This window comes from Scyliorhinus canicula, chromosome 1 (genome assembly GCF_902713615.1).
Source record: "Scyliorhinus canicula chromosome 1, sScyCan1.1, whole genome shotgun sequence".
Lineage (NCBI taxonomy): Eukaryota > Metazoa > Chordata > Chondrichthyes > Carcharhiniformes > Scyliorhinidae > Scyliorhinus > Scyliorhinus canicula.
The window spans coordinates 50,586,947-50,614,607 of NC_052146.1; the positions used below are offsets into that span (position 1 = coordinate 50,586,947).

General features: G+C 40.7%; 1 long non-coding RNA gene across 2 annotated transcripts in view; it reads left to right on the plus strand.

The window, feature by feature from the left end:
• The first annotated feature begins 146 nt into the window (after positions 1-146).
• LOC119977339 overlaps positions 147-27,661 on the plus strand; it is a 33,376-nt gene continuing 5,861 nt past the window's right edge. The window contains exons 1-2 of one of the 2 annotated variants that reach the window (XR_005463177.1): positions 147-221; positions 22,510-22,660. This is a non-coding gene — a long non-coding RNA (uncharacterized LOC119977339). Of the gene's footprint in view, positions 222-4,030; positions 4,131-22,509; positions 22,661-27,661 lie in introns of those variants that run through there. The other variant, XR_005463176.1, reaches the window with a different exon arrangement.

Below are 27,661 nucleotides of genomic sequence, written 5' to 3' on the forward strand. Positions count from 1 at the left end.
ACGCTTAATTTATAGCATATCTAAATTGAATGCAACATTGTGCCCGCACAGAGGAAAACAGCCCATTACCATTGTGGGTGCGAGATTCACTCGGTGCCTAATATCTAAAGTAAGAATTTCCTCCTGACGCCCCCCGCCCCCCTCCCCTCCTTTCCCCTCTTCCCCACCCTCTTTCTGATATGAAGATGTTTCTTTTGTCCAACTAAAGGACGTGGTTTTTGGTAAGTTAATATCTTCTAGGTCGGGTCACCTTTGTGAACATGCGTTTTCAGCCTCGCCAGAAACAGAATCAGAAACTAGGCGCCCAAATAAAAAAGCCAATTAATAGGTAAAGGTCTCTCTGCATAAGATCAGAATCCGCGCTCTTTGTCAAGTGAGATACAGAATTTAGACGCGAAGTACAGTAAACGTTAGGTCTAGCTGCTAGCCTGGGGTCGGCTCCGAATGTCGCTTTCTCTGTAAAGGGAACTTTTAATCTGATTGGTGCCAATGCTTATAAATTGCGATGTAATCGATGAAGTGGAATGTGGTTTGTCGTAGACTACAGAGTTAAATATGTATTTGGAAGAAAAAAAATAATCCGCATGTAAGGACCTCTTAAAACTTTCCTGGAAAGTGAATTGTTTTTGTTTGCGTTCAATCGACAGCATGATTTTCCAACACGCACATTTGAGAGGCGCATTCTGTGTTTCTTTACTAGTATATTGTGTTAGTTTTATTACATGTTAAATAAAATCAGAAACATCCGAAATCATAGAATCTTTTTTTTTCGCGTAGACTGAAATGGTTTCTGGAAATCGCACGTCATTGCCTCATTAACGTGGACCTTCGCTTTTTGGATGTGCTGACGAACTAAAATATGTGGTTCATTTTTGGAGGGAGCAGCGATTTCCATACATATCCTCTTGTAGGGTAATTAGAAAGATATACAGGGTGGATTAACTTTGTAGACTTAAGTTCACAGTTAAAAGGGTGGCTGACAAGTGCCTGACAAAGCAACTGCTAATGGGAACAGAATGAAGCTGTTTAATTAGTCATTTCATTTACTAACTTGGCTTTATCACCTTTACAGGGTAACAAACTAAACATGGTGTATTTACTCACAGTTGTTAACTTTACCTATGCTTCCATAGTTCCTTACAGCCCGTGCTGTAATAACTTCGGTTTTAAATCAGAAATCCGAGGCCACGTATAAATTGACGCTGTGGGGTTATTAAGTTATTAACAGCTTAGGCATTTAGGGTGTTGATATAACATCTGAAACTTGAACTGTTGCACTTTCCTGAGTGGAATTTCGGTAACTGGAAGTGAACCAACTCTTGGACAACGATGGGAACTTTTGAAATGACTAAATATAAAGTACCATCCATCACTGCAACTTTTGGTTAGAATACAATACATCGGTTTTGTACATGTTGTTAGCTCTGGCACTCCGAGGCATGGAATATAGAACTGGCGCGCATATACATGTTTCATTAGGCCAGTAATACGCAGGATCTGTAATATTAGCTCCCGTGATATATGATAGTCACAGCAGTTTTCTCCATTGTATTTAATGCGTGCAGATATTCGGCCTGCTCACCAGACCTTGGCTGACTTGCTCTTGGTAACAGCACGTTACACCTGATTACCGATAAATACATGCAATTTACATTTACTAGGCGTAATACGCAGATGCCATTTCTCGACGCCATAAACGCCACTGTGCATGTTCAAATAAGCATGGATCAAGCTCTTTAATCACGATTCAAAACAAAATATTCACGCCAGGGTACAAAACAGCACGAGTTGTTCTCATTATGCATATGTTATGGATTACAACTCATCGATTTATCGTGGATTAGGCAATTGTATGTAGGCATGGCAATGCGGAGTGGAAACATTAACCCATCCTGGGCAAGTCACACACCGGTGCCAGATATTTTAAAATTAAAATAAACTTCGAAGTGCATTTTTGAGACATGTCTAGAAGTGTTATGCTCGCAAATAAGGACATGTTTTCTTCTAATTTGCGTGTTTCGTTTGGAGTGCAGTACCTACCGGATAGATAATCTTCGAATTGTTATTTTCAAAGCACAAGGCATCGCAATTGTTTCACAATATGTTCCTCCTTCTAGTTGCCGATACAGATTGAAGATATGAATGGTGCTTCGTTTTCCACCCCCCCCCCCTCCCCCGCCCCCCGCCAACCACCCTTCCGAAATTGGTAGGAGGATTTATTTAATAGGGGCGATTAAAACAACCAGGCATTGGAATCGCACCTCATCTACATAACACAACTCAAGACAATTTGATGCTGGTGTTCCCAGCAAACTGTTCCGTTTCCATTCGTGTTAATTCATGTGTAGTGGGTAGTGATTATTTTGACATGGAACCCCGAGTCGCTTCAAACCTGCAGTGTAATGAACCCGAGGTCACGTTTCTGTGACGTTTCAGAGGAGAACAAAAGTCTGAAAGGGGTTAGTTTAGCTGCAAGATCAGAGCGCGACATATATGTATGTGCATTTTGTGAGAGGCAGAGACCCAGATCTCTTTGAGCCTTTGGGCGGTGAAACCATTGTCAAGTTATTTTTTGAGGTGAACTTGCTTCCAACTCCACCCCCCCCCCCCCCCCCCCCCACATCCCCTGACCCGGGCAATACTATTTGTGAAAGACAAAACTTGCATTTCCTTGGCATAAAAGAGCAAAGATGCCGTGTAACAAATTCCGGTACCAACTATTTGTACATTTGAGGAGTAATCTGGCTCACCATCTCGGCCATAAAAGAACATCGCCGGGGAAACGCCATCCAGATTGTGCAGCAAATGTATAGAGTACACTCAATGTCCCCCACATTGTAGCTAAGGAAAGCAAGTTCAGACATAAAGGTGTACATTATTAAAATAAAGCAGCCGTCTCCCTTGCCCTATTAATAACAGACAAGCGCCTTGGCTAGCAACTCAAGGCCAGAACCGTATCCCCAAGAACACTTTAATACATTGTGATGCCTTTAGTTCCCCATCCTAATGGATCAACTTAATATATGTTTAGTTAAACCTTTATGCCCCGTGCCCATTGCGGTTACCGCTGCACGCCTTTCAACAACACCCGCACAAAGCGATATCTCCTAAAGGTTTTGATAACCAGACCAAAAAAAGGATTTGTAATGGGAAGAAAGTGTAAATCAGCCCTATTTTTGAAGCAGTTTTATTGAGTAACATTCAGGACAATAGAGTCCACAAATGCTTATTAATCAATACTTCCCAACACACACACACACACCAGAGAATGGTCTCCCAATAGCAGGCACAAATCTACAGACAAAATATTCGGGGATGGGGTGTATTCTAAAACCTTGGCGGATTGATTTTATTACAAGAGTATGAACGTAATTCTTTTTCTTAAATAATCTTTTTTTTTTTAAACCTCACCAGCAACGCGATTAGGGGAGGGTATTTTGCTCTGTGTGGTGCGATTTTAAAGTTAAACAAACCCAGCATGGCCCTTGTAAATCGTCTAGGCTTTTATAAGTGACTGCTTTTCAAATGATAAATTTAAATAGTTCTCAGCACTCATTATCGCCGCTTTGATATCAGCGAAGCGTGAGAAATTGCATATAGCACTCCTGCTTCAACCGAGAGCTGAGGACAATCGAAATCTGAATCCCTCGCCAAGGGGAGACAAACTACTGCCTCTGCGTTAATCGTAAATTGCATCGTTTGAGAATGTATCCATTAACAATGATGTTTCTGGATATGCAAGTGATCAGTGCATTTGTTGCCCGTCCTGCCAGCATCCCTTAAAAAAAATGCAATTCCCTTAAGTAATGTTATAGTAAACAGACCAGCTCTGTTGGGAGAGCGCCGACTCCTTTAAAACATATAACATTTATTTTTATGTGGTCAGATATAATTAGCTCGTCCCACTTTGCGGTAGGAACGTCAGTTTACCCAGAAATCTTTTCACTCACAGAAAAACAAGGGAGAAACAATCAGTCATGTATATTAAAATCAATCAATTACTTGTCTCATTATGAAAGCATGAGAAAGACAAACAGAGGCACTGTGAGTGTGTGCAGTCATATCGCAGAGCAGAAGTGAATAGGATTTTTCCAGTATTCCCTAATGATGTAACTGGAAAACAGCGTAAGGTAATACCCGCAGATATTAAGTAACATTGCTGGGGGTGGGGGAGGGGGAGGGGGGGGCAATTGCTTGAAATTACAATACGATCCTAACCAGGTCAAGTATTTACTATACCTTATTTACTTTCGCTTGATTTATGAGGAATATGCAGAGTAAATATGCATGCAGTCAAACAAAGCTTCAAATAGTTACGCATTTCAGACGTGCTTTCAGTGGTGATAGAGACTGATCAATTTGTGTTTACCTGCTATTTTGGAATTCGCTGTTAATGAAGGTGATACAGCGTTACTACCCCATTTGCTATTGTTTGCGAGGTGTTGGGAGACGCTGAAGCGCACCATTAAACTGGCTGGCACCCGCTCGGAGCTTAGAGCGATCGAAGTCAAGTGCAGGAGCTGCTCGCCTCGGGCAAGCAGCGCACACTCAGATGGTATCAGAAGAATTTGCTTCCAGGGATTACAAGAGAAAGATCTTTATTTTGTATCAATTCAGATGCCATTTTGAACGTTCGTCCCCTCCTCCAGTTGCTTCTTAACAGCAATGCAACCCCCCCCCCCCCCCCAACACCATTTTAGTTTTCTTTGCAACCCAGTATTTCCAAACAATGTTGTGTGGAAAGCCGACAAGCAACAATTAGCCAGAGTAATTGTCATTCTATTGGTCGTATAAATTCAGCAATGGATGCTGCGCACTTGATTCATGCTCAGTGTTTTATTAGAAGTTTTTCGACACCTCAAAAGCAGCCCCCCCCCCCCCCCCCACCCCCGCGCCGCCGTGATTTACAGCCACAGAGTCTGGAACTATATTTTTAAAAACATAATTATTTTAAAAATGCGGTTAGTGCCTTACACACACCCCGCCTGTAAAGAATCGATGCACTTACCTTATCTGCAAATATGCTGTGATTATTGATTTTCTTTCATAGACAATCTTCATCCTAAAGTTTACAAAGAGTTTGGAATGGATGTCAGGAGATCCTGCCGTCTGTCAGGAAATGCAAATACCTGCTGATTTTAACCCAGTCACCTAAACCCAAATGACTTTGCGTTTTGATCCGGACGACCTTTCGTTGCTTCGTCAACACCAGCCCTCGCCGCGTTTTACAATCACCTTGGTTTCTTGGTCATAGTTATTAAATAGACAAGTCATAGAAAATACTGACTAACCATGGTACATTGAGAAAGCACAGTGGTGGTTAATACTACACCATAGGAGACGATGGATTATCATAATGTATCGAGTTGGGGGCGAATGCTAAATATTTAAACTAAGAAACTGCCTCGTATGACAAATAAAACTATTTGGAAATTAGGATTATGTGTTTGGGACCTAAATATGTTCAGATTTCATTTAAATCTTTCCTATCACATTTTATGATTGCGCTATATATGTTTTTGGAGAGGGGGTTGTGGTTAGTTAGATGAATCTTAAATAGAGTTAAATAGAGTTTGGGAATCAGTTTTACATTGAAAACTCTTTGCTTTTAGAAGAGAAACACGTGATTGCTTGAAGATGCCTCTTTATCCTGTATGCTAATTTATGTTTCCTGATCCTTGTTCATGCGCCCTTTCACTCGAATTCAGGTAAAAGTGTTATGAAATGTAAAAACAGGCAAACAGGAGGGTAGAGGTAAAGATCTCCGAGATTATCGGTCAGCACAGTGCCAGGCACCAGATCCTTGGAACAGGAGATCCTCCGTTTTCTTGTCAGCCAACTGAACTATAGCTTTCAAATGTTTCTCAATGAAGAAAAGGTCATTATCTTCCTTTGAATAAGGATGAGATATATAAATGCCATCTACTTTAACATGCATGGAACATTTCTTTTAACTTATTATGCAGGAACAAAGGACACGCGATGGAGATTTGAATACTGCAGCGGTACTAGGATTTCTTTATGCATAATTATTCATATAGAAAAATCTATATGCTTGCATCTAAAATATATGGAGATTGAATTCTTAAAGAGAGAGCGCTTCCTTGTAAACCTATATCAATCGTTCAAATAAAAGGACCTTGAGGTCACATCATCCTAAACTGGTATATGAAGATTATTTATTAAGCTTGACACAACACTATCATTTAAAATAGCTTCTTTATTTTCAGGGACAGTAACCGCTGACTGTCGAATATGGAAGGAACTCCCGTGAGAATGTTTATGAAGATTTAATAAGTCACTTGTTATGTAAATGCACTTACAGGAGCCAAAAGTAGAGATGCTTTTCCTTGGGGGTCTACATGAGGTGAATTGTTATTACTGCAACAGTGAACCGACTGACTTTTATTTAGCACAGAATTGTGATTCAAGACAATATGTAACATTGCCTCTCAGTAAATAGGCATGTTCCAGTGAAAGTTGTAGACCATATTTCATGGTCCTCAGATCTCTCTGTCATCTCATTTGTCGAGGAACTGGAACTTTGTGAAAGATGTAGATAATAGTTGCAGCTACATGGTGTCACTGGGAACCCCCAGCAGGGGATTTACAATGTAATCTCCGTAATAGTATCATTTTTTTATTTTTAAAAAACACGTCAATTTAGAGACTGCAGTGAAAGTATTCCAGACTCTATCGGGCCATATGTTTAGTTAGTCGGTATCAATATATGTTTGGTTCGTTCTAACTATTTATTATGGTAGGGTTTATAGTAATGATTTAAGTCTTAAGGTAGAAATCATTGAAGTGTATAAAGTAACCTATCAGAAAAAGGGTCTATTTCGCAAATCGTTCAGAGAACAAGTACATTATTGTCTGATCAATAATTACTTGTCAATTGCTTCATTCCAGACACCATAAAGGCTACAAGAAAAGGCATTGGGTCCTTATAAGCAGGAAGTAGTGTATTAAGGCATCGGGACGAGTATATTTCTTGAATGAAGATCTTATAACTCAAGAGTGACAAAGTGAGGTATAAAGATTGCTTTTAGCTATCAATGTTAAAACTTTTGATTGCACAGTCCTTCCAACAACACTGCTATGGTAAAATTGCGCAGAAATTTACTATATTCAATTCATTAAGATCCCTAAAAGTTCTAAAATAAGTCGAACAGTTGTGATAGCTTACGGTGAGATACGGAACTCGTGATGATACTGTAGCATTTGAATTGATATTAGTAGAGTTACTACTCCTCTAAGTTGGAATAGTATAGGGCTACTGTTTCTAACTATAATCCCCCATCCGTTTTTGTAAATATTGAGTATTTCATGTCATATTTGACCGTATTTGATTGTGTAAAGTATTGGAATGTTCTTATAATTGATAAAATTCAATTTTCAGTACGTTTTGACAAATACATGTCTTTAAGGCCTTTCACATTTTCGGCCTCAACTGTGAGCTTAAATGTGAATTAAAACAGTTTTTTTTGTCTAGAACCTTACACAGTAACATAATTTGTTTACAAAAGGAAAACAGAAATTGCTGGAAACACTCAGTTGGTCGGCAGCGTCTGTGAAGGGAGGATGGCGAGGTTATCGTTGCCAGGAGGTGACGTTGAATTAACCCCGCCTTCCGCCTAGCCCAGATGCTGCCTGGTCCGCCTGGAATTTCTGCATTTTCTTCCTTATATATCAAATTCCAGCATCTACACTGTATTATTTTGTTTTTGTATATTCGACTATGAATTGTTTCACCAAAAGCCTCGAACAAATGCAAAAACAAACGATTCTCTTCGTAATCACATGGTCCAATATCCACTGCTTGGAGTTACTTTAAATATGGTCCAGTTTTGTCGTTTTCATTTCATAAAGAACCCCCTGGCTCCAGAAACAGGTTACAACGCCCAGTTGGCTCAATGAAATGCACAATTACTTCGTTAACTATGCGACAACCACAAGAATTAAAAACAAAATCAGTTAATAAAAGTAAAGTCAAGGAGACGCCATGTTGCTAAGTTATCAACTTGAAAAACACCAAGACATTTCCTTTAATTCTAATTTTAATGTTGTGAATTGGTACAGTGGCCAGACTGTTCTGTGCAGTATTTATTTGATCACCAAGCATCCATATCGTGAGCTGTTTATCTCTGGGTGGGATTCACGCAGCTTCATTTAAGGTGCGTCACTGGAGGGTCAGCAAACCTAGGCAATTCCCCTGCCCGTTTAATACTTTGGCCAACAGTAACATTGGCACAGCCCTGGGGGGAAGGTATCTCCTCACATTATGATTCAGAAAAGGATTGTGCGAGGAAAGGAAGGGAGAAAGACAACTGAATGGAGTAGAGGTAACTTGCAAAATGCTCCAAACACATTTGCCGATATGGTTTCGAAAACAATTGTGTTTCAGGTTAATCTGCTCCTTTGGAAATCTCTGTATCTGTATGGCTTTAATATATGGTACCCGCACCAACAGTGTGGAAGAATGAATCTAAGATTCTTGATTTTAATTGTTCAGAGTCCCCCGAGACACTCCAACATGTGCATTGGAGAACCTGAAGCGTTCATTAACTTGGGATCTTGTTTCCAATTATATTTTTCAATGATTAAAACAAAGCAGGACGAGCAGTGAGCTAAACCTGGCATCATAATGTATGCCACAATGCATGGTATAATTAAAAGCACAACAGAAACAGTATTTCAGGGGCTGAACCAGGATCTAGGGATTCATTAAGCTTGCAGATACAGATACAAAAAAAGACTTGCCTTTATATAGTAGGAGAATAGCAAAATACCGCGGATGCTGAAAACCTGAAACAAAATTAGAAAATGCTCGAAACGCTCAGCAGGTCTGGTAGCGTCGATGAAGAGAGAAACAAGAGTTGAACAGGACCTGATGTGTCTCTCTCCACAGATGCTGCCTGACATGGTGAGTATTTTTTGAATTTTTTTGTTCTCTTGCATTTATATATGGTTCCTAAAGTGCTCTAACGCCCAACCAGTACTTTATTGAACTGTTGCAGTGAAGAAAATAATATGTGGAACCTTCAACCTTTGCTTCGAGAATTAGAGAATCAAATCCGACCACTGGACTCGGGATCATTATTATATTGCAACACCGGACTACCTGTCTGATTCCGCACGTTTTCGCCAGTCATCTGATATCAGAAACATCATTAGATCAGTGCCAGACTAATACTGATTAACATGGTTTAGACCTTTAATATTTTAAAAGTTTACACCAAACTGATCATATGATAAGAAATGTCTCTAAAGTATTCACATGTTTACACATTCCGAATACTGTTGTTCTCTCGGTCATTTGTCAATTTTCGTTGAAAATCAATTAGGTTTTATCCACCCAAAATGGAAAAAGATTGAGTTTGAAGAAGTCCTGAGGTTTAATAGCAATAACAAACTTCGGGAACTGCAAGCATCAGGGGTTTAATCAATTCCAAACATATTCTGACGCAGTATAATGCTGAGCGTTTATTATTTGCAATTATTAAAATGTTATCCCCCAAATTTCTTATTTCAGGAACCATGAGGCGGAATGTCACAGTTCTTGTCTTCTGATCATTTTTATTTAAACTTCAAAAATCATATTAAACACAGCAAAAAAATTGTAAAACCAGGCAAATGCAACATGCCGTAAGTTACATTTCTCAAGTTTGATATTTAGTTATATTGGATTATTGCCGGAATGTATTAATTATACAATCCCCAATAATGTTTCATTTCCATAATAGTAACTCTGCTAATTAGGCTGGGTAGATAAAGTAATTACAGAAATTCTGATCCAAACAGGGGGAGATTTCGTACACCTGCATTTGATTTATTTATAATGCAATATTAAAATCCATTTTCGGTTTTGCTCATTGCTTTATTATGCAAAGGAACCAATAATGTTTCAATGCATACCGAAACCATATATGACATTGTAGCATTCCATTATAGATTGCATAATTCCCCGAAAAAAGACTCGGAGCTCCTAAATGAAAAGTTCATTCTTTCCTGTAATTCCTGATCTGATGACATCAAGTGGGTTACAGGGATTATAGCCAGATGTGTTAACTATTTAATAGGGAGTGCAAAATGAACAGAAAGAACACTGGGGATGACACTTTTCTTGATTACATTTAGAAAATGTAAGTAAAACGATATTTTTAGTGCGTACATGTTATCACTATAGCCGAAGCTATAGCTTTCAACAGCAAATTGCACGATAGGACTTTCCCTTTGTTGTAAGTGACCAATGCAATAGGTTCACTGTCTGGATGTTCAGCTCGATGCTATTATGTGTGAAGCATAAAACACGTTTTCCTAGAACCTGGGCTCGAGTCAATAGCTGATCAATGGGCAATTGTTGCACGGCTTTTTGCAGGGGCGCTGCGCCTTTAAGGACGGCGAGCAGCTGCTGGTTCGCGGTAACTATTCACCAGGTGGGAAGGCGGGAGCGGCACGCGGGGGAGAGCCTCGAGGCCAGCTGGAAGCCCAGGCTCGAGAGGCGCTCGCGGGAGAGGGCAGGTGAGAGGAGCTGGCGCCAGCCGAGGGGACCACCTGATTGGCTGGCTTGCGGGCTGCAGAGGCGCGCGGCTCATTAGCTTCCCGCCAGCTCGGCTCTGCTTTGCTGGGCGGCAGGGCGGCACTCCCCGGGCAGGACGCCGAGGAGGGAACAAGAGAGGGGGCTTCTCTCCACCGCGCGCTGCCTCTCTCTCTCTCCCCCATCTGCCAAAGGGACACTCAACGTTATTGCCTCTCCTTCCTCACAGTTTGCGCTGCCCTCCATCGGAATATTTATTGGATCATACCCGTTAATGAGGCTTAAACGTTTCGGCATAAATTCCACAGCAAGCCCATATTTTGACAAGTGCAGAATCAAGCAATTACTTCCAGCACATTAACGAATTCGATACATTATTGCCCACTACTTAATTCCTTTTCATCCCATGGCGGTGGTGAGGGTGGAGAGGAGACTTCGAGGCACATGTATCACTTGTTACATAAAAATGCATTTTTAAAAATCGAACATTAAGAGACCAATATGCAAAACAAAAACTTTAAATTATTCCAATCTCGCTCAATAATATATTTACAAAGCCAAAGCCTCGACTGACTTACATCAGGGAGGGAATCCCATGTCACAGCGCCAGATGACTCAGCTTTGACATGGAGTCTTTCTGGAACAGAAACGGAAAGATGGTTGGGACATACGAGTTCCTAATGTAAGAAATCGTCAAACGCTTTGACAACAAGGTTACTCATCATTGTACAGATAATTTGATCTGGACAAAGGACGGACATTTCTGTAATTTATTTTACTTTATCACACTTTTTGACTGTTCCCTTTTTAAAAAGCTTTGTCTAAAGGCACGGTACACTTTCAATGCAAGAACAGGTTATGCAAACAACACAAACTATGCAATTTACTTAATATTGAGAGGCAATAGACACAATACTTTGGTCGTATAAAAGATAAAACAGACGCAAGACAAAACAAATGTATTTTGAATCCATGAAGCCGACCTCACATGGAAACAAAGGCTACAACAATCTGCAATGGAAGGCAAAAATATCGCTGATGGGTTATAAGGAGCACGATGATAACTGATTTATCAATTATGCTGAAAATTAAGCAGCAAAAAAGGAAATGTAGTTCCACTAGAAGTTCATGGCCGGATAACAATGTTACGTTAAGGAAAAAAACAATTAAGGTCATGTAGCTAGTTTTAAGGAAAGGCTTAGCTGAAAATAACTGTGAATAACTGTATAGCAATGACTCTTGCTTCTCTTTACAAATCCTGATGTTTACCACAAAAGGAAGGAACGGCAGCAAACAAAGGCAGATTAATCTGTAGTTAGATTGCCTTTTAGTGAGAAGATGGCCTTGACGAGTTAATTAAGCAGCAGCCTGTAAAACCAGTCTATTTGCATAGTAAATCCTGGCCACTATGCAAGTGTGGACAATTCTGGTTTAAATTACAACCTCATGAATATGCTAATCTAGTTGTGGGCTAAAAGGGTTGCCTTAGCAACCTTTCTCCAGGTAGCCCTTCTATAGCTGCCCTTGATATCCCCAAAGGCTTGTAATGTGTGAAGGAGTTTGGCAGAGGAGCATTTTGTCACAGAACATTGAACAAAACAAAGGCAAACACACACGTTTTAATTTCACAGCACAGAAGCCTGTCAAATCAAAGACGAACTGAACAGATAACACAAAGGCCCCACCACCCTCGAAGGTAACAATGTAGCACGTACGTTTTCGAAGGTTTACATGAATTAGTGAAATAGTTTTCGCTTTTGCAATATTATAAACATTTTAGCATTGTCATAGAGTCAGTAAGTGGCTAGAATACCAGGCGGCAATGCATTAAGAAGTAACACAATAGTAAAGCTTTATCGTGTAAACATGTATTTTTCCCACAGTTAGTAAAAGATACAGCTTTGGAGGGAAACCTTCGGCGATGACAAACATCATCTGAACCTGATGTGTCTGATTAGGCTATTGAAAACGGCATTTTAGGTCATGTATTTTAATAATCACAGCACCCAGTTGACATCGGAAACATAAAGGCAAATGTAAGCCTTTATTAGTTTTTCATGATTTCTGTTAATGGAGAATGCTTATGAAAGAGAGGCACAATTTGAAAGCTAAATAAAACAAACGAACAATGCTTTTGTTAAATACGAAACGCCCCTTATTTCGAATTGTATACACTACATATTTGAACGTAAACAATAAATAGGCGTTTTTGTTAAATGGGTCTAATCCTGTAACAATAGTTTCTGTCAAAATAAAAGTACCGAGTAGAGTAATTGGTTGCAGATACAGCACTCTGCACTACTGCTAGAAATGTAATCTAAATGTAATTGAAAATAAACATGTAACTAAACAAAAGAAGGGAATGAGCAATAATTATTGAGTCACATTACAGAGACCGTCAGCCTAATGTTGCCTAAGAACAACGCGGCACAACCCTATTGTGTTTGCCAATGATAATTTGAAAGCTTCATTGGCCATCACACGTTGTTCGCCCCCCTAGAACAGGGAGTGCACACACGAAAATGACGCGGAATCAGGATTGCCCCTGAAAGTGAAGCAGCCACGCAAGGAAAATGAGAAGAGTCATGTGTCTGAACAGAAAGCTGGCACCAGACCGGCAGAAACCCTGAGCACTGGCCTTCTGCGGGGAAAACGGCAAGGAGATGGTGGGAGGGGGGGTTGTCTGTTATCAATCAGTACGATGCCGTTGCTTCTGTACGTTCATACCGCCCCTAGCACCTTCCTTTCAGATTAACCGACCAATTTATATCCTTAAATCCTTTCCCGAATCTTTAAATCTGCTTCTGAAGCTCACTGAACTGATGCGAACGCTATTTGTTTTAAAATCCGAGACGCATTTGTATGCAGCATGCAGAATTAATTAATATCTTTTTTAAAAAACGCTTTGGGAACTCTCTGGAGCACAGCTACCAAACCAGCTTTTAAAATGCAATAAATTGCCTTCAAAATAAGTTTGAGAAATTTCCCAGCACGCATGATCTGCGTTTCATTTATCCAAATTCCACCCCCCCCCTCCAAAAACCAAAAACCCGCCAAAAGTGATCTTCTCTAGTGATAGAACATGCAATCAATAGCCAAGAGGCAAGGTCGTTAACTATTGTCTAACGACAGGGAGATTAGAACCATCACACCGCGAGTGCCTTGGGCGTTGACGACATTAGGGGTTTGGCCTCCAAATCAGTACTGCCAGGGCACGGAATGAGAATTTGTCAGGAAGAAAATAACCTAATAAATGTCAAGCACGCGGAAATTAAAGTGACCATGGCTTTTGGTTAACATGGTGTTATTTGTTAATCCTGTTAGTGCGCTGGTAAAGAATCAGTCCATTGAAGAAGTCACCCCAGCCCATGAAGCAGACATCTGTCATTACAGAATGCGGGGCAGGAATCTAGGCCTGAACACCAGTTCAGTTTAAATCCTCAGTTTATTGCGTTTACTGCGCTGTATTGTTTCGCTAGCAACGAAAAAAAAAGTCGTCACATTGGTACACACTTGTACACAACTGGTGTAATTTCCTGCACAACCACAATATCGTTGTTATAAATCAGCTCGTAAGTAGTTATCAGGTTATTTGTAGAACTTTTGGGCTGTTCCAAATTTCCAGTCAAATTTCCCTCGGAAAACTTCGATCCAAGCAACCGAAGTGAACCGTTGGAGCTCACGAAAGCCGCAATTTACGGGGATTCCAGAGATCACAGATTGAGTGTGGCGGTATTTCTTCTGTATTTTGGACCACGGCAGAATCGCTGTAATTTGGTGCACACTTCCTATGCTAATTAGACATTAAGATGTTAGTTCTCTCCTCCCCCCCCCCCCCCCCCCCCGCAACCACACACACACACACACACAGGCTCAGCGAATTAATATAAAATGTGTTAATTGGCACCAATAGGTGTGATCGTGATTTATTTGGAATTTACAATGAGAGTTGGTGACAAAGATTAAGGCCTCAAGTGTCCATCCTGCCAAGTGACCTCCAGGAGCATTTCCAAGCCTGTGCGTTTCAGCACTGTGAACTGTTCAACGGCGCATCAAAACACAAACAACCCCAAATATTTACACCATATATTTATGCAAATAGCTTCTGGGATTACTGGTAACCAGACAGCAATAGCGAATAGAAAGTTTTCGTCGTAAATGCAGTTTATAACGGTGAAAAATCTCAGCGTTGAACCAGTAAAAGATGCCTCAATTAATCTCCCCCCCCCCACCCCCACCCGCCCGCCCGCGTCTTGCTATCATATTTTGTACAATATAGCACATGATGTGAAAATGTATGACCGGTTTTCAGTACACGCGTACGTGTTAAAAAATTTACATTTTAAATATGAAATGGGAACGCTTTACCCAGTGCCCTTTAGCAAAATGGAATTAAACATACAATTATAATTTTAACAAGTATCACCTTGTAAAACTAAATATAACATATGCTGGGTTCACTATTTTAATGGGCGACTATTGCTGATGGTGTTGTACTGTATTCCAGTCTTGTGTGAACCAGTGGCTCACTGGAATGTATTTTTTTTTGTTTGTTTCCAATACCATTCAGTTGCCTCTGCGTTAACCAACCCCACCAATCCCGTTAATGTACCAACTTCTCTACATGCATCAACCTACATTCATTTTTTTGTGTTGAAGCTATCCTACATTATTAATTTGCCTGCATACTTATGTGTTTTTCTCTCTCCCTCCTGGGTCTAATGAGACAACATTGGGATCGGTGGTTGGAATAATGCCACAGAATGCACTGTGAAGATAAAGGTGTACTAATCACCGTGAATATGTGCGAATGCAAATGAAGTGATGATTTCATCCTCCCGTTCTTGTTCTTTTCATGTATCTAAAAAGAAAATGACTATATTATTGAGGACTAGTTTCTCCACCATGTAATGTAAAAACTAATCGTCTGTGCATAATTCAGCAACAATGAGCCTCCCGTATTGCTTAACAGCACCCCAATTAGCATTCTATTTATAATGCATTCCCCCTGAAAATTCTCAACCACTCCTTTAACCACCCCAAATCATTGGCCCACATTTCAACACGGAAAGTCAAAAAGATGCAGTGATGTGCAGTGCAGATTAACACACTTTCTCTCTAGTTGCATGCCATCTAAAGTTGCACTTCGACATGCATTTACGACCTTCATTTGAATACCATTTGGTATTGCCTTAGGAGTCAAAGATAACAATCTAATTGTAGGGAAGTCAGCCCTGAAGAGAAGAAGACTCTTGTCTACCGAGTCACACGAAATGCCTATATATATGTGCACCAGAAACATCAATAGATTTCCAGGAGTTGTCCTTCAGAACACGCCCAGAGAGTGGGGATGATACGGGCTGACCGCTAATGAGATGGCGCACAAAAGCAGAGGTTTCTTTCAAACTCAGAGACACCTCAGTCAGACATAAATCTTGCTCTATAGCGCGTGTGCGCGTATGCCCCCCCCCCCCCCCCCCACTCATAGCTGGGAAATACATTACACACATATACACATTCTCCCACACAATACAGGGTATCACATAGATCACATACATAAAGGCAGGCGCAGAATACTTGCAATCTCTCACTCTCACACATCCCACTGAAATCAAGTTCACTTTAAGTATAATTGCACATTTCGAGACTAAGTCACATTAAAGTAACATCATTCGCAATGTGATCAAATTATTCTTTAACAAGATATATAAAATAGGAAGAACTGGATGACCAGCCACACGCGCACACAATTAAGCAGAAGCATGCAATTGTAAGGCAACATTTGTGAAGTATTCAGTGTGGCTGAAATTCTAACACATTGCCGCCAATTAGCTTTACAATTGCTTGGGATTAAAATTATTGTGTGGTACTTATGTGCAAGTACTGTACCTTCCTTTCTGTGAGGTTTACATTTTTTTAAAAAATCGCTGCTGTGATGCAGAGCCACAATTTCGTCCCCATTTCCACATTTTGTAAATTAAATATGCATTCTGCTCATGTACTGTGTTTGTCATTAACAATACTTGACTGCTCTGGCTTGCATCAGCACTTTGCTTTCACCTATGCAAATTCCACTTATGACTAGTGCAGCATTTTTTGACTGAAGCACTGACCCATAACAGAGTGAATACCAAAGGAGTCGATCTTGTTTAACCACGGAATCTCAACAGCCAGCAACGCTATCATCAACAGCACAAATTATTAAACAGCCGATTTTGACCTTGTGCGGATTTTACCTGAAATCGGCTTTCATTAATAACATATTTAGTTAGATTGTCAAAGAATGCCTCCAGGTTTTTAAAAAAAATGAATACGTGTATATCGAAGTTTTTTGTTCTGGTGATTTAGTTCTGGATGTGATTAATTCGTTTTATTATGAAAAAAAACTATTATTTAAAATGCACGGTAGAACGGGCACTTAATTGCGCCTATATACGTACCTGCACCTGTTAACAGTTCACTAAATACTATACTGACGGAATGCAATATGGGCCAAACCTGAAGATGCACAGATCGCTGGCAATAATTATATGTATCTCATTCATCTGACTTCATTGAAAAAATGTTTTGCGTGGTTCTGTAAAAGATCATAGAAGATACCTAAATCAAACGTGTATCGTAAACTGCTTTTATTAATGTAAGTCTCCATTGACACACCACCAGGGCAGAAGCAAAAAGGAAAATCACTTTGGGCCACACATTCAGTGTGTCAGGTTGTTATGATGGCTTAAACTGCATCACTGTTGTTTTCAACATTTACCGAGATGACACTATAATCAGGAGTTTGATTGAACAGCCTTTTTGAACGGCTTTTTTTTGGTGTAAATTCCAGTAACGTATCATTATTCATCTAACAATGCTTTCAAATGCAACAAAATTTAGACAATGTGCAAATAGTTATATATGCTGAGTTGTTTGTGTTTGTTCATGCAGTGCTGTTCTTACAAAGGTTGTGATTTCAAAATAAAACTGAACAGCGTAACTATGGGAAAGTAGTTTCAACTTTCACAAGAAAATTGATCAATATTACACATTTTAATAATTTAAGGGTTTCCACTGTACATTCCATGTACAGAAACTTTTAATAGTTTCAATACCAGCAATGCTACTGTCCCCTTTATTAATTTAGACTGTTTCACGAGTTTGCATTGTCTATTGTTTAGTCCTGAAAAAGGTGGAACCATATTTGGGCGGCACTGCGGCGCAGTGGTTAGCACTGCTGCTTCACCGCTCCAGGGTCCCAGGTTCAATTCCAGCCTTGGGTGACTGTCCGTGTGGAGCTTGCACTTTCTCCCTGTGTCTGCGTGGGGTTCCTCCGGGTGCTCCAGTTTCCTCCCACTGTCTAAAGATGTGCTGGTTAGGTGGATTGACCATAGTAAATTTCCCCTTAGTGTCCAAAAGGTTAGGTGGTGAACTGGGTTGGGTAGATAGGGTGGAGGTGTGGGCTTAAGTAGGGTGGTCTTTCCAAGGGCCTGTGCAGACTCAATGGGCCAAATGGCCTACTTCTGCACTGTAAATTCTATGATAAGTAAGATCTCCATTGATTCTTAATGTTTGGCCCTCTTTGGGGTACACTTATATAATCTCTTTTTGTGCTGATGTAATGTAGTTTCAGGTACACAAAGAAGAATAACATTGTTGTAAAATTCAGCATGACTGCACTGAGATGACGCTAAACCTTCTCCAGGAAGCCATGTCAAACTTGCACCATCTGCAGGAAAACTCAAATCCAGTGTGAAGCTTCATTTTAAATATGCCTACAGGGTCCAAAAGGCTACTTAGGAACTTTCAAAACTTAATACAAAACCTTTTTTAATGTTACAGAAGAACAGATGCTCCCATGCACACATTTTATAACTAGCTGCTGGTAACTCAAACAGATTGCAATGGACACATGAGGGCATGAATAGATTATTATCGAGGCTCTAACTCACATACAGTCACACTGAGATCAAACTATGGTATACTATGGTATAGCAAGGCATTTATACTTGAACAAGCCATCTAATCCGTAGAATGTGAAGCAGAGTTTACAAAGCAGCATTATACCACTGACAGCAGGTTGCACTGAGATCCGAGACAAAAGATATTTTGGTATGCATCTTGCAGTGGTCACTGCGCAGTTAATTTTAATGTTAGGTGAACACAGGTGGCCGAATTCACTTCTCCTCTCATTAAGAGCATCAAAATGCAAATAGGATCACCTAGATACTTTAAAAGATTGCAGCTTTGTGTTGGCTGGAGTTATACTGCATCACGTGTAAACGCAGATTAATGTGAAATGGCCGCTTGGCAAGGACTCACCATCATTTGACATTACCACACATTTGATTCTGATCAGGAACTAACTGCCAAGTTATAGAGCCAATTTCATAGGTAAAGGGATCTTAAACTCCACTGCATCAATGTTAAAATGGTACATTTTGTTTTTGGTAATGCTTCTTCTTCGCTTTTGAATCTATGTTGTTGGTAATGTAAGTTGTATAATGTTTGAATCATTTTTTAATTTACCATTTTGGCATAAAAAATGATATTAGGAATGGAAATAAAGATCAGCCAGTCTGTGTAGTTGCTGGACCAACTGCATTGCCAATTTCATGCGCAATTGGCAAGTTCAAATCTGCCCCAGTACTTGAGTTAGTACCACCCATGATCTGTAATGGAACTGCAGTGAAAAGAGTAGGACAAAGTTTGGAATGCATGTGATAGCTGTCGTAGAACTGACAAGGTTCACTGTTTAAAGCCTCCCTTTTAAATATGCCTGCTTGTCTTTCTGTTTGGTGGGTGTACTTTCTCAATAGGGTGATCTTCCAGAGTATTTTCATGACATTCTGAAAGTGATATTCTTAAAATGTGGTTGCAGAATAATGTTTCAGTATCTCTCTTTCCAGCTGAAACTCTTGTTTATATCTCTAGTTCAATGTGTTCTCCATCTGGCCAGATGGGATTTACTCAGATGCTGATTGAGTCTTCATTTTTGCTTTGGTACACCTGTATTTGGACAAGTTTTCCAATTTAGTGTTTGACATATAATGTCCTTAGGCACACCATGATTATATTACATTCTAAGTTTTTATGTAAAAATAATGCTCACATTTGGTTGTATTTTTAATTCAATCAGTGTCCAAGCACTGATACAGTTATCAAGGTGTCAAATCAAAATTATGCTCATGGTGCTGTGAGTAGAAGTAGACTTGTGTACCAAGGCACTTGGATCATATTATTGACCTTGGTTGAGAAGCTTTGCCTATATTGCCAACACAGGAAATGGAAATATTCAAGAAATATGTGCTAAAGTTAAAAGGTAATGGACTCTTTATAAAATAAGCGAACTAAACAATTTGTGACTGTGAATTGGTAAAATTATTTGAATTACAAGTGGGGACTGTCAGTGATTAAGCTCAAGACAATTCTTTGCATTGTCTGCAAGGAGCGAAATATTCCAAAATGCTGGATATCAAAAAGAAAACAAAATACAGAAAATTCTGGAAATACTCAGCAATTCTGACAGCATCTGTGGAGCGAGAAACATTTCAGCTTGATGACGTCTCATTAGAAAAGGTCATCAGCCTGAAATATTAACTCTGTTTTGCTCTCCACAGATGCTGCCAGACCTGCTGACTGTTTTCACTGTTTTAACAACAGAGATCAAAGTTATATTTTTAAAAAAGATTTAGAGTGTCCAATTCTTTTTTTCCAATTAAGGGGCAATTTAACATGGCCAATCCACCTAACCTGCACATCTTTGGGTTGTGGGGGTGAAACCCATGCAGACATGGGGAGAATGTACAAACTCCACACTGACAGTGACCCAGGGCCAGGAATTGAACCCGGGCCCTCAGTACCATAGGTAGCAATGCTAACCATTGTGCCATGTGCTGCCCTCATTTTTGATTAACAAACTCAAATAGTTTAGAAAACCCATCAGACTTTAACTGAAAAGGGTGTAAAAGATTAATTTTAAACCCATCCTTCTTTTTTCCAAAGCATGTAGCCAAGATATACAGATATCTCCAACTTATTTGGGAAAAGCATCAAGTGCTGAAATATTTTCCCTGAGGAAGAATTAATCTTTAAAAATTCAAACTGAAGTTGGTGTGCTAAGAATTCTAAATGGATCTAGTCCAATATATTTTACTTTAATCGTGTAATGTCATGGGTTTCTTATGTTTCAGCTTTTATGCTTTCCTCAGTTTCACGCCACAGTTGGTAGGAATTGCCTATGTGTCTTCTACTGAATGACTTTATGAATCCATGTTTTAATTGGTAAATACAGCTCTTTATAGGTCTGGGCAAAACGCGGCAACTAAAGCTATGCAATAATTGAAAATGTAAGTCCACTTTGAGCTTTCATTTTTAAAATAAATAGATTCTTGTATTCAACTATAAACTACATTACCACACCATTTTTGAGATGTATGTACTATAAATATGCAATTCAGAATAATCATATCTAAATTATCAGCATGCATTGATGAAGACTGCCAGAGTATACTTCACATGTTTTCAAATGACAATTTGCTATCTCTGCAACTCAAATAAATTCCAACTGTCTCACATTTTTATGTTAATCTGAAAATGTTGCTATGGTGCTTTATATGTTGAAATGAAACTAGAATTGGTAAATTTCATGAATCTCTGTGGACAGCAACATATTAAAACATTTACCCATGTGCAAAATAAATTATAGAAATAGGGTGACAAAGGCATAAAATGACAGTAGGCATAATGGATCCACAAAATTTACACAGAATAGGAGTACAATGAATCTAGAAGCACATTCAATTGACAGGGTAATTACTTACACCCAGGTCTGTCTTTTGCTGTTCAGTGAGTACTCTGTTGTTTTGGCAATAGTATGAGAACCAATACATCCAAGGCTCATTTTTTATGAGTAGTCCTTGCGAATACAAGCATTGTGTGCCTTCAATTGATGTATAATGACTGTTCTGAACAACATACTTCCTGGTTTTCCTTTTAATTTGGGCACACGCTCTTTTCAAACAAAACCAAATTTTAATGAGGCAAAGATAAGTGCACATAAATTTGCACAAAAGCAGTCACACATGCGTAATTTGTATCATGAATGTTTAAAAATTCAAACTGAAGTTAGTGGATGTTAATAAGTGAACCAATATAATACTTAAATCAATGCAAGTGTGTAAACCTACCAATGTTTGGTTTGATCATATTATTAAATTGCTGTATTTCAGTTGTGCTACTGTGAACTTTGCTATGGTGAAGCGTTGAATTTAGTACAGGTGGAGCTAATGGCAGAATCTAATGGGTTTACTTCATAAACCCTGGAATTAGGTACCTTGGAGACTTGGTATAGTTGATAGCTTTGTATAACTGAGAATAAAATGAAATATCTGCAATCATTTTTCCTCTATGGTATTACAAAATATGCTTTTCTGTAATTTTTGCAATCTGCTTAGATCAGAGCAGTTATTTGAAAAAAATATACCATTTATAAGTGGATATAATAAAGGCCTATAAAATATTCAACATTAATCTCTTATTAAGTATTAATGGTCTTTTTATTAATCTCTGCTTTCACCAGCAAAGCTAACAGATCAGTTAGCATACAGTAATCAGTTTTAATATTATCACTTCAACAATTTAGAATAACAGATTATCGACTGAGATGTCATGTTGGGATTGAGGGAGGATTGCAAACATCCAAGTGCATTTATGTTCATCCATCATCACATCAAGTTACTACAACTACGTTTTGGTCATTCATGCTTTCATAACACCTCTTGTTGGCTGTCATGATCTGTGAATTTTTTATTTGTAGATTAAAGAGGAAATGCTAACTGCAACTTTCAAGGTGATTAATCCAATGCCCCAAGAATAATTTAACAACGTGGATGCCAAGTGAATGAAATAGCTTTTAAACAGTACTGACTTGTTTGTGCCTCAAGTTTCTCTTAATGTGTCTGTTTGCCTGTTGTTCATTTTCCCAGGTGCACACAACTCAATCTCAATAATGCACTAGTCTGCTGGTTTTTGTGTTGGAGGTAATAAGGTTAATTGGACTCCATCCACATTGTACAAACTGCTTTAAAATGAAGGCAGTAAGAAAACATTTACGGAGGGTGTAACAAGAAGGACATTGTGAGTATTATTTTTCAAAGAAGAGATGCACCCTATTTTTATAGGACCAACTTGCTTTCAGATTTATAGGAAAATGAGTACAAAGCTGCTAAAATAACATCTTGTTCATATGGCTGCTTTTAACTTATTATTGAAAGTAAGACGAGCATGATTGAAGTTGTGAAATAAACTGGTTGGGACCAGGGGGACCTTTTGTTTCAAGTTGACTTTTGTTCTCATTGTTAGTTAATTAGAAATGTAAAACAGCTCATTCATATGGCATTTGTTTTCCAAAACATTTTGGAATAGATAGCCCCCTGTGCAGACTTTGGGTGACTGGCCTGTTCTGGGCTATTGCAATATTGGCCTGTGGACCAAAAGAAGGTGGGCCTGTGGGGAAGGCCCTGGTATCTTGGGGATGGGGAGAGATAATAGCTGAGGCAGCTGTTGTGGAATCTCCGTGAGAATGCCTGCTTCTCCTCAGTCCAACAAAATTAAAGAACATTACCTAAGGCCAGACAGCCAGTTCATACAATTTAGCTCCAATATGGCAACTGGGCCCTATGTATGTTATAGGATTCAGCTGGGCATTTTAAATGAATTTACCATCTGACTCAGAGGTCAGCTCCAGTTGATAAACATTAGTCTTGAGGTAATAATGGTACAAACAGAATAGGATATCATTGCCCACTGTTATCAAAGCACTACTATCTATGCTAGATCGAAGACCAGTCACATCACTGCATTGGTATTACAATTAATAATAATAATCATAATCTTTATTGTCACAAGTAGGCTTACATTAACACTGCAATAAAGTTACTGTTGGCCTGCTGGCCTTGTTTTGTATCACAAACCAGCTGTCTAGCCCACTGAGCTAAACCAGCTCCTCATATTTATGAATATGCTCCTCAATTTGTGAAATGTAACAATACTGTTGTCTGGTTTCCATGTTAACCTTACTCAGTAGTAAGGATGCTATATTAGACATGATAACGGAGAAGAATAGACACTTAACCATTGACATAGTCCTACTGCAGCCTAAGTAAGTAAATATATTTTTAAACCAGGCTAATTAAAATTACCTCCAATGTAATGTCAGTGCACAATACATTATTAGGAACTCTTCTTACCTTGCGGGAATTTTATTTTTTCTCGTTTTGGATTGGTTGATGCATTCACAACCACCGCTCTACTTTGCCAAGCATAATCATAGACCAATCAAAGGAAGTTCATGGTCGCCAACATCGTTGGAGGGTATGGTACCTGAAGGAGGAGGATGTATTCACATAAATAAGCCTTGTAACAGACAGACTGTGTTGCCACAGTGCAAAGAAATTTTACATGAACATATTAACCAGAGGAAATTAAACTCCCCCCTTCCATTTATGTTTATTTACACCAGAGTTCTCCCCAAGAGTAATGATTGTTCTGCGCTTGGTCCATAGCTCTACTACAAAGGTGTTCAAGCCTGTTATCTTCAATGACTATGTAAATACGTTCCATTGAACCTTGAGGAAACATATAAGGCTGAACCTTTGGGGCCTTGAAGGCAGGAACAGAGGCAGGGGGCTCCCGAAAATACCGATGCTGGCTGCCTTGTCAGTTGTCAGATGTTGTTCCTGGTGTTGGCTATTTTGAGGGAGGTGTGTTTGAAGCTAGCCCCCGTAAGGCAGGTAGGTATCTAACCTCATTAAGTGCCTGTCAATGGTACATTTAGGAGATTCGATCTCCCAGTCCAGTTTTCTGATGTGAAGAGGAGCAGATCAATTGCCTTACAATGAACACCCAGTGTCAGATCAAGGTGCCAGCCCTCCCTGTCTGCATGACTGGGCGGAAAGCCAAAGACCATCCTGTAGAAGGATTCCCCCATAGGAATGTGCGTGGAAGTTCATGCCTTTTTCTTTTAACATTTTAAAAAACATTCCTGAAACCTTCCTGTTGAAACAACGTCCAACTTACTTACCTTGTGCCGTGGCAAAGTGTGTTTCTGAATCTGAAAGGCCTCTGATTGGCCATCCAGCTTTCAGAAACTGCCCAATGCCATTCATTAGTCAGGAATCAGTCTCCATAGATCCTCAGTTAAGGGCTCACCCATGTAAAAATCTGAATTTTAATTAGTTTCCCATTGGAAGCAGGTTTCTGAACTGAAAACAAAGCCAAAACCCTCTTTACTGTCTTTCGGTGAAAATTAAGCTTATGACATTTAAATGCTTGTTCTCATTAATTTATATCATGATACTATCTGATCTTGGTGTTCTGATTTATAACTAAACTACCAATGAGGCAACAGTGCCAAAAACATTCATTTTCAAATCCAAAGAGGAAAAGCCATTAAATCATAAATTAAATCTGCTACAACCTCTGTGGAGACTGATAACTTTAAAAATCGCAAGTTCGAAACTCCAGTTAATAGTTGAACGAAGGATTTTGGATTTCATGGTTCAAGACTTTGATTATAAAAAAGATGAAAAGCACCATAACTAAACACAGCTGTTAGAGGCAACTTTTACATTAAACCCCACCAAAGAATCCTTTTTCTTTTGTACACTGAAAACACACTACATAAAATACACTGCACTGTCCCTTAATTAGACATTGAATTCTCCTTGTAACCAGTCCCAGGTGATTATTACCTCCCAAGGGTTTACTTCTGTTCTTTACCTTTCTCAGCCTGGGAACTTTTAATCTCATAATTGCCTTCTGATTTGCCATCAATGAACACACGACGAGTGGTGAGTGTAACTGAGGCTTTAATAAACTAAATAGAAAGCCTTCTGGCCTCGGATCCCGAACTGAGGCAGCGGCGGAGACTAGCCACCTTTATACCGAGCCCGAGGGGAGGCGGAGCCAGCAGGCAGTAGTTTACCACATCACATCTAATACAGTGGCAGCTTACCACAATACAAATATTATATACTGCAGTGGTTCTGACCCAGCAGGGACAAGCCCAGACATGTAACAGTTCAACAGTACAATACAAGACAGTGGTTTACCACATTCACCCCCTGTTGAAAAAGAGCCCAGCGGGGGTGAGGTGGACGTCTGTTGGGGGCCTTGACCTTCTGCCGTGATCGCCTCAGTCCCGGCTGTGGTGTGGGCACCAGTGTCAAGACCAGCGTGTCCGGGAGTGTGTCGTCCTCTTCTTCACCAAGTGTTTGAGTCGGTGGAGGTGGGGGGCGGGGGGGGGGGGGGGGGGGTGGGGGGGGGGGGGGTGGTGGTGGTGAGGGTGGTGGTGATGGTGATGGTCGCCAGTGGGCCTGCGGGTGCCAGACCTTGAAGTAGCTGGGTAGTGGTGGAGGGAGATGGTGTAGGGTCGGGGGTGGTGGTGATGGTCGCTGGGGAACCTGCAGGTGCCAAGTCCTGAAGGAAGACTGTGTCCTCCCGCCCGTCATGATGTGCCAGCCATGTAGGCATATTGTGGATTGACATGGAGGAGCATGACCTTCTCGACGAGGGGATCTGCTTTATGGCTCCTCGCATGCTTCCAGAGAAGGACGGGCCCTGGGACTGTCAGCCAGGACGGTAGCGATACGCCGGACGTGGACCTCCTGGGGAAGGCAAACATAGCTGGTGAGGGGTCTCGTTGGTGGCAGTGCACAGGAGCGACTGGATGGAGTGGAGCGCATCGGAGAGGACCTCCTGCCAGCAGGAGACTGGGAGACGTCTAGACTGTATGGCCAGGAGGATGGTGTTTCAGGTCGCGTTCTCCCTCTCCACCTGTCCGTTGCCCTGGGAGTTGTAGCTGGTTGTCCTGCTGGAGGCGATGCTCTTGCTGAGCAGGAACTGACACAATTCGCCGCTCTTGCTATGGATGTAGGTGGGGAACCCGAACAAGGTGAAAAGACTGTGCAGGGCCTTGATGACGGTGGCAGAGGTCATGTCAGGGCATGGGATGGCAAAGGGGAATCTTGAGTATTTGTCAACAATGTTGAGGAAGTACACGTTCCGGTCAGCGGAGGGGAGGGGCCCTTTGAAATCGATGCTGAGGCGCTCAAAGGGGCGAGAGGCCTTGACCAGGTGCGCTCTGTCTGGCCGATAGAAGTGCGGTTTGCATTCCGCGCAGAGCTGGCATTCCCTGGTCACAGTCCTGACCTTCTCGATGGAGTAAGGCAGGTTGTGAGCCTTGATAAAGTGAAAAAAACGGTTTACCCCCGGGTGACAGAGGTCATTGTGGAGGGCCCGGATTCGGTCTACTTGTGCGCTAGCACATGTACCGTGGGATAGGGCATCTGGGGGCTCAATGAGCTTCCCAGGTCGATACAAGATATTATAGTTGAAGGTGGAGAGCTCGATCCTCCACCTCAGAATCTTGACGTTCTTGATTTTGCCCCGCTGTGTATTGTTAAACATGAAGGCAACCGACCGTTGGTCAGTGAGGAGAGTGAATCGCCTGCCGGCCAGGTAATGCCTCCAATGTCGCACAGCTTCTACAATGGCTTGGGCTTCCTTTTTGACGGAGAAGTGTCGAATTTCAGAGGCATGGAGGGTACGGGAGAAGAAAGCCACGGGCCTGCCTGCCTGGCTGAGGGTAGCGGCCAGAGCAAAGTCCGATGCATCGCTCTCCACCTGGAATGGAATGGACTCGTCCACAGTGTGCATCGCGGCTTTGGCAATATCTACCTTGATGTGGTTGAAGGCCAGGCGGGCCTCAGCCATCAGGGGAGAAACGGAGGATTTAATAAGTGGACGGGACTTGTCGCATAATTGGGGACCCACTGGGCATAGTAAGAGAAGAACCCCAGGCACCTCTTCAGGGCCTTGGGGCAGTGGGGGAAGGTAAGTTCCAGGAGGAGGCACTTGCGGTTGGGGTCGGACCCTAGGACTCCATTTTCCACAACGTAGCCAAGGATGGCTAAGCAGGCTGTGCGGAAAACGCATTTTTTCTTATTATAGGTGAGGTTCATGAGTTTAGTGGTATGAACTGCAAGATAGCATCAAAGATGGTGGCCCCCATGGGTCGGACGTGGCGGGCGAAATTGAAGATGGCGGTGAAGATGGCGGCGCCCACAGGTCGCACAT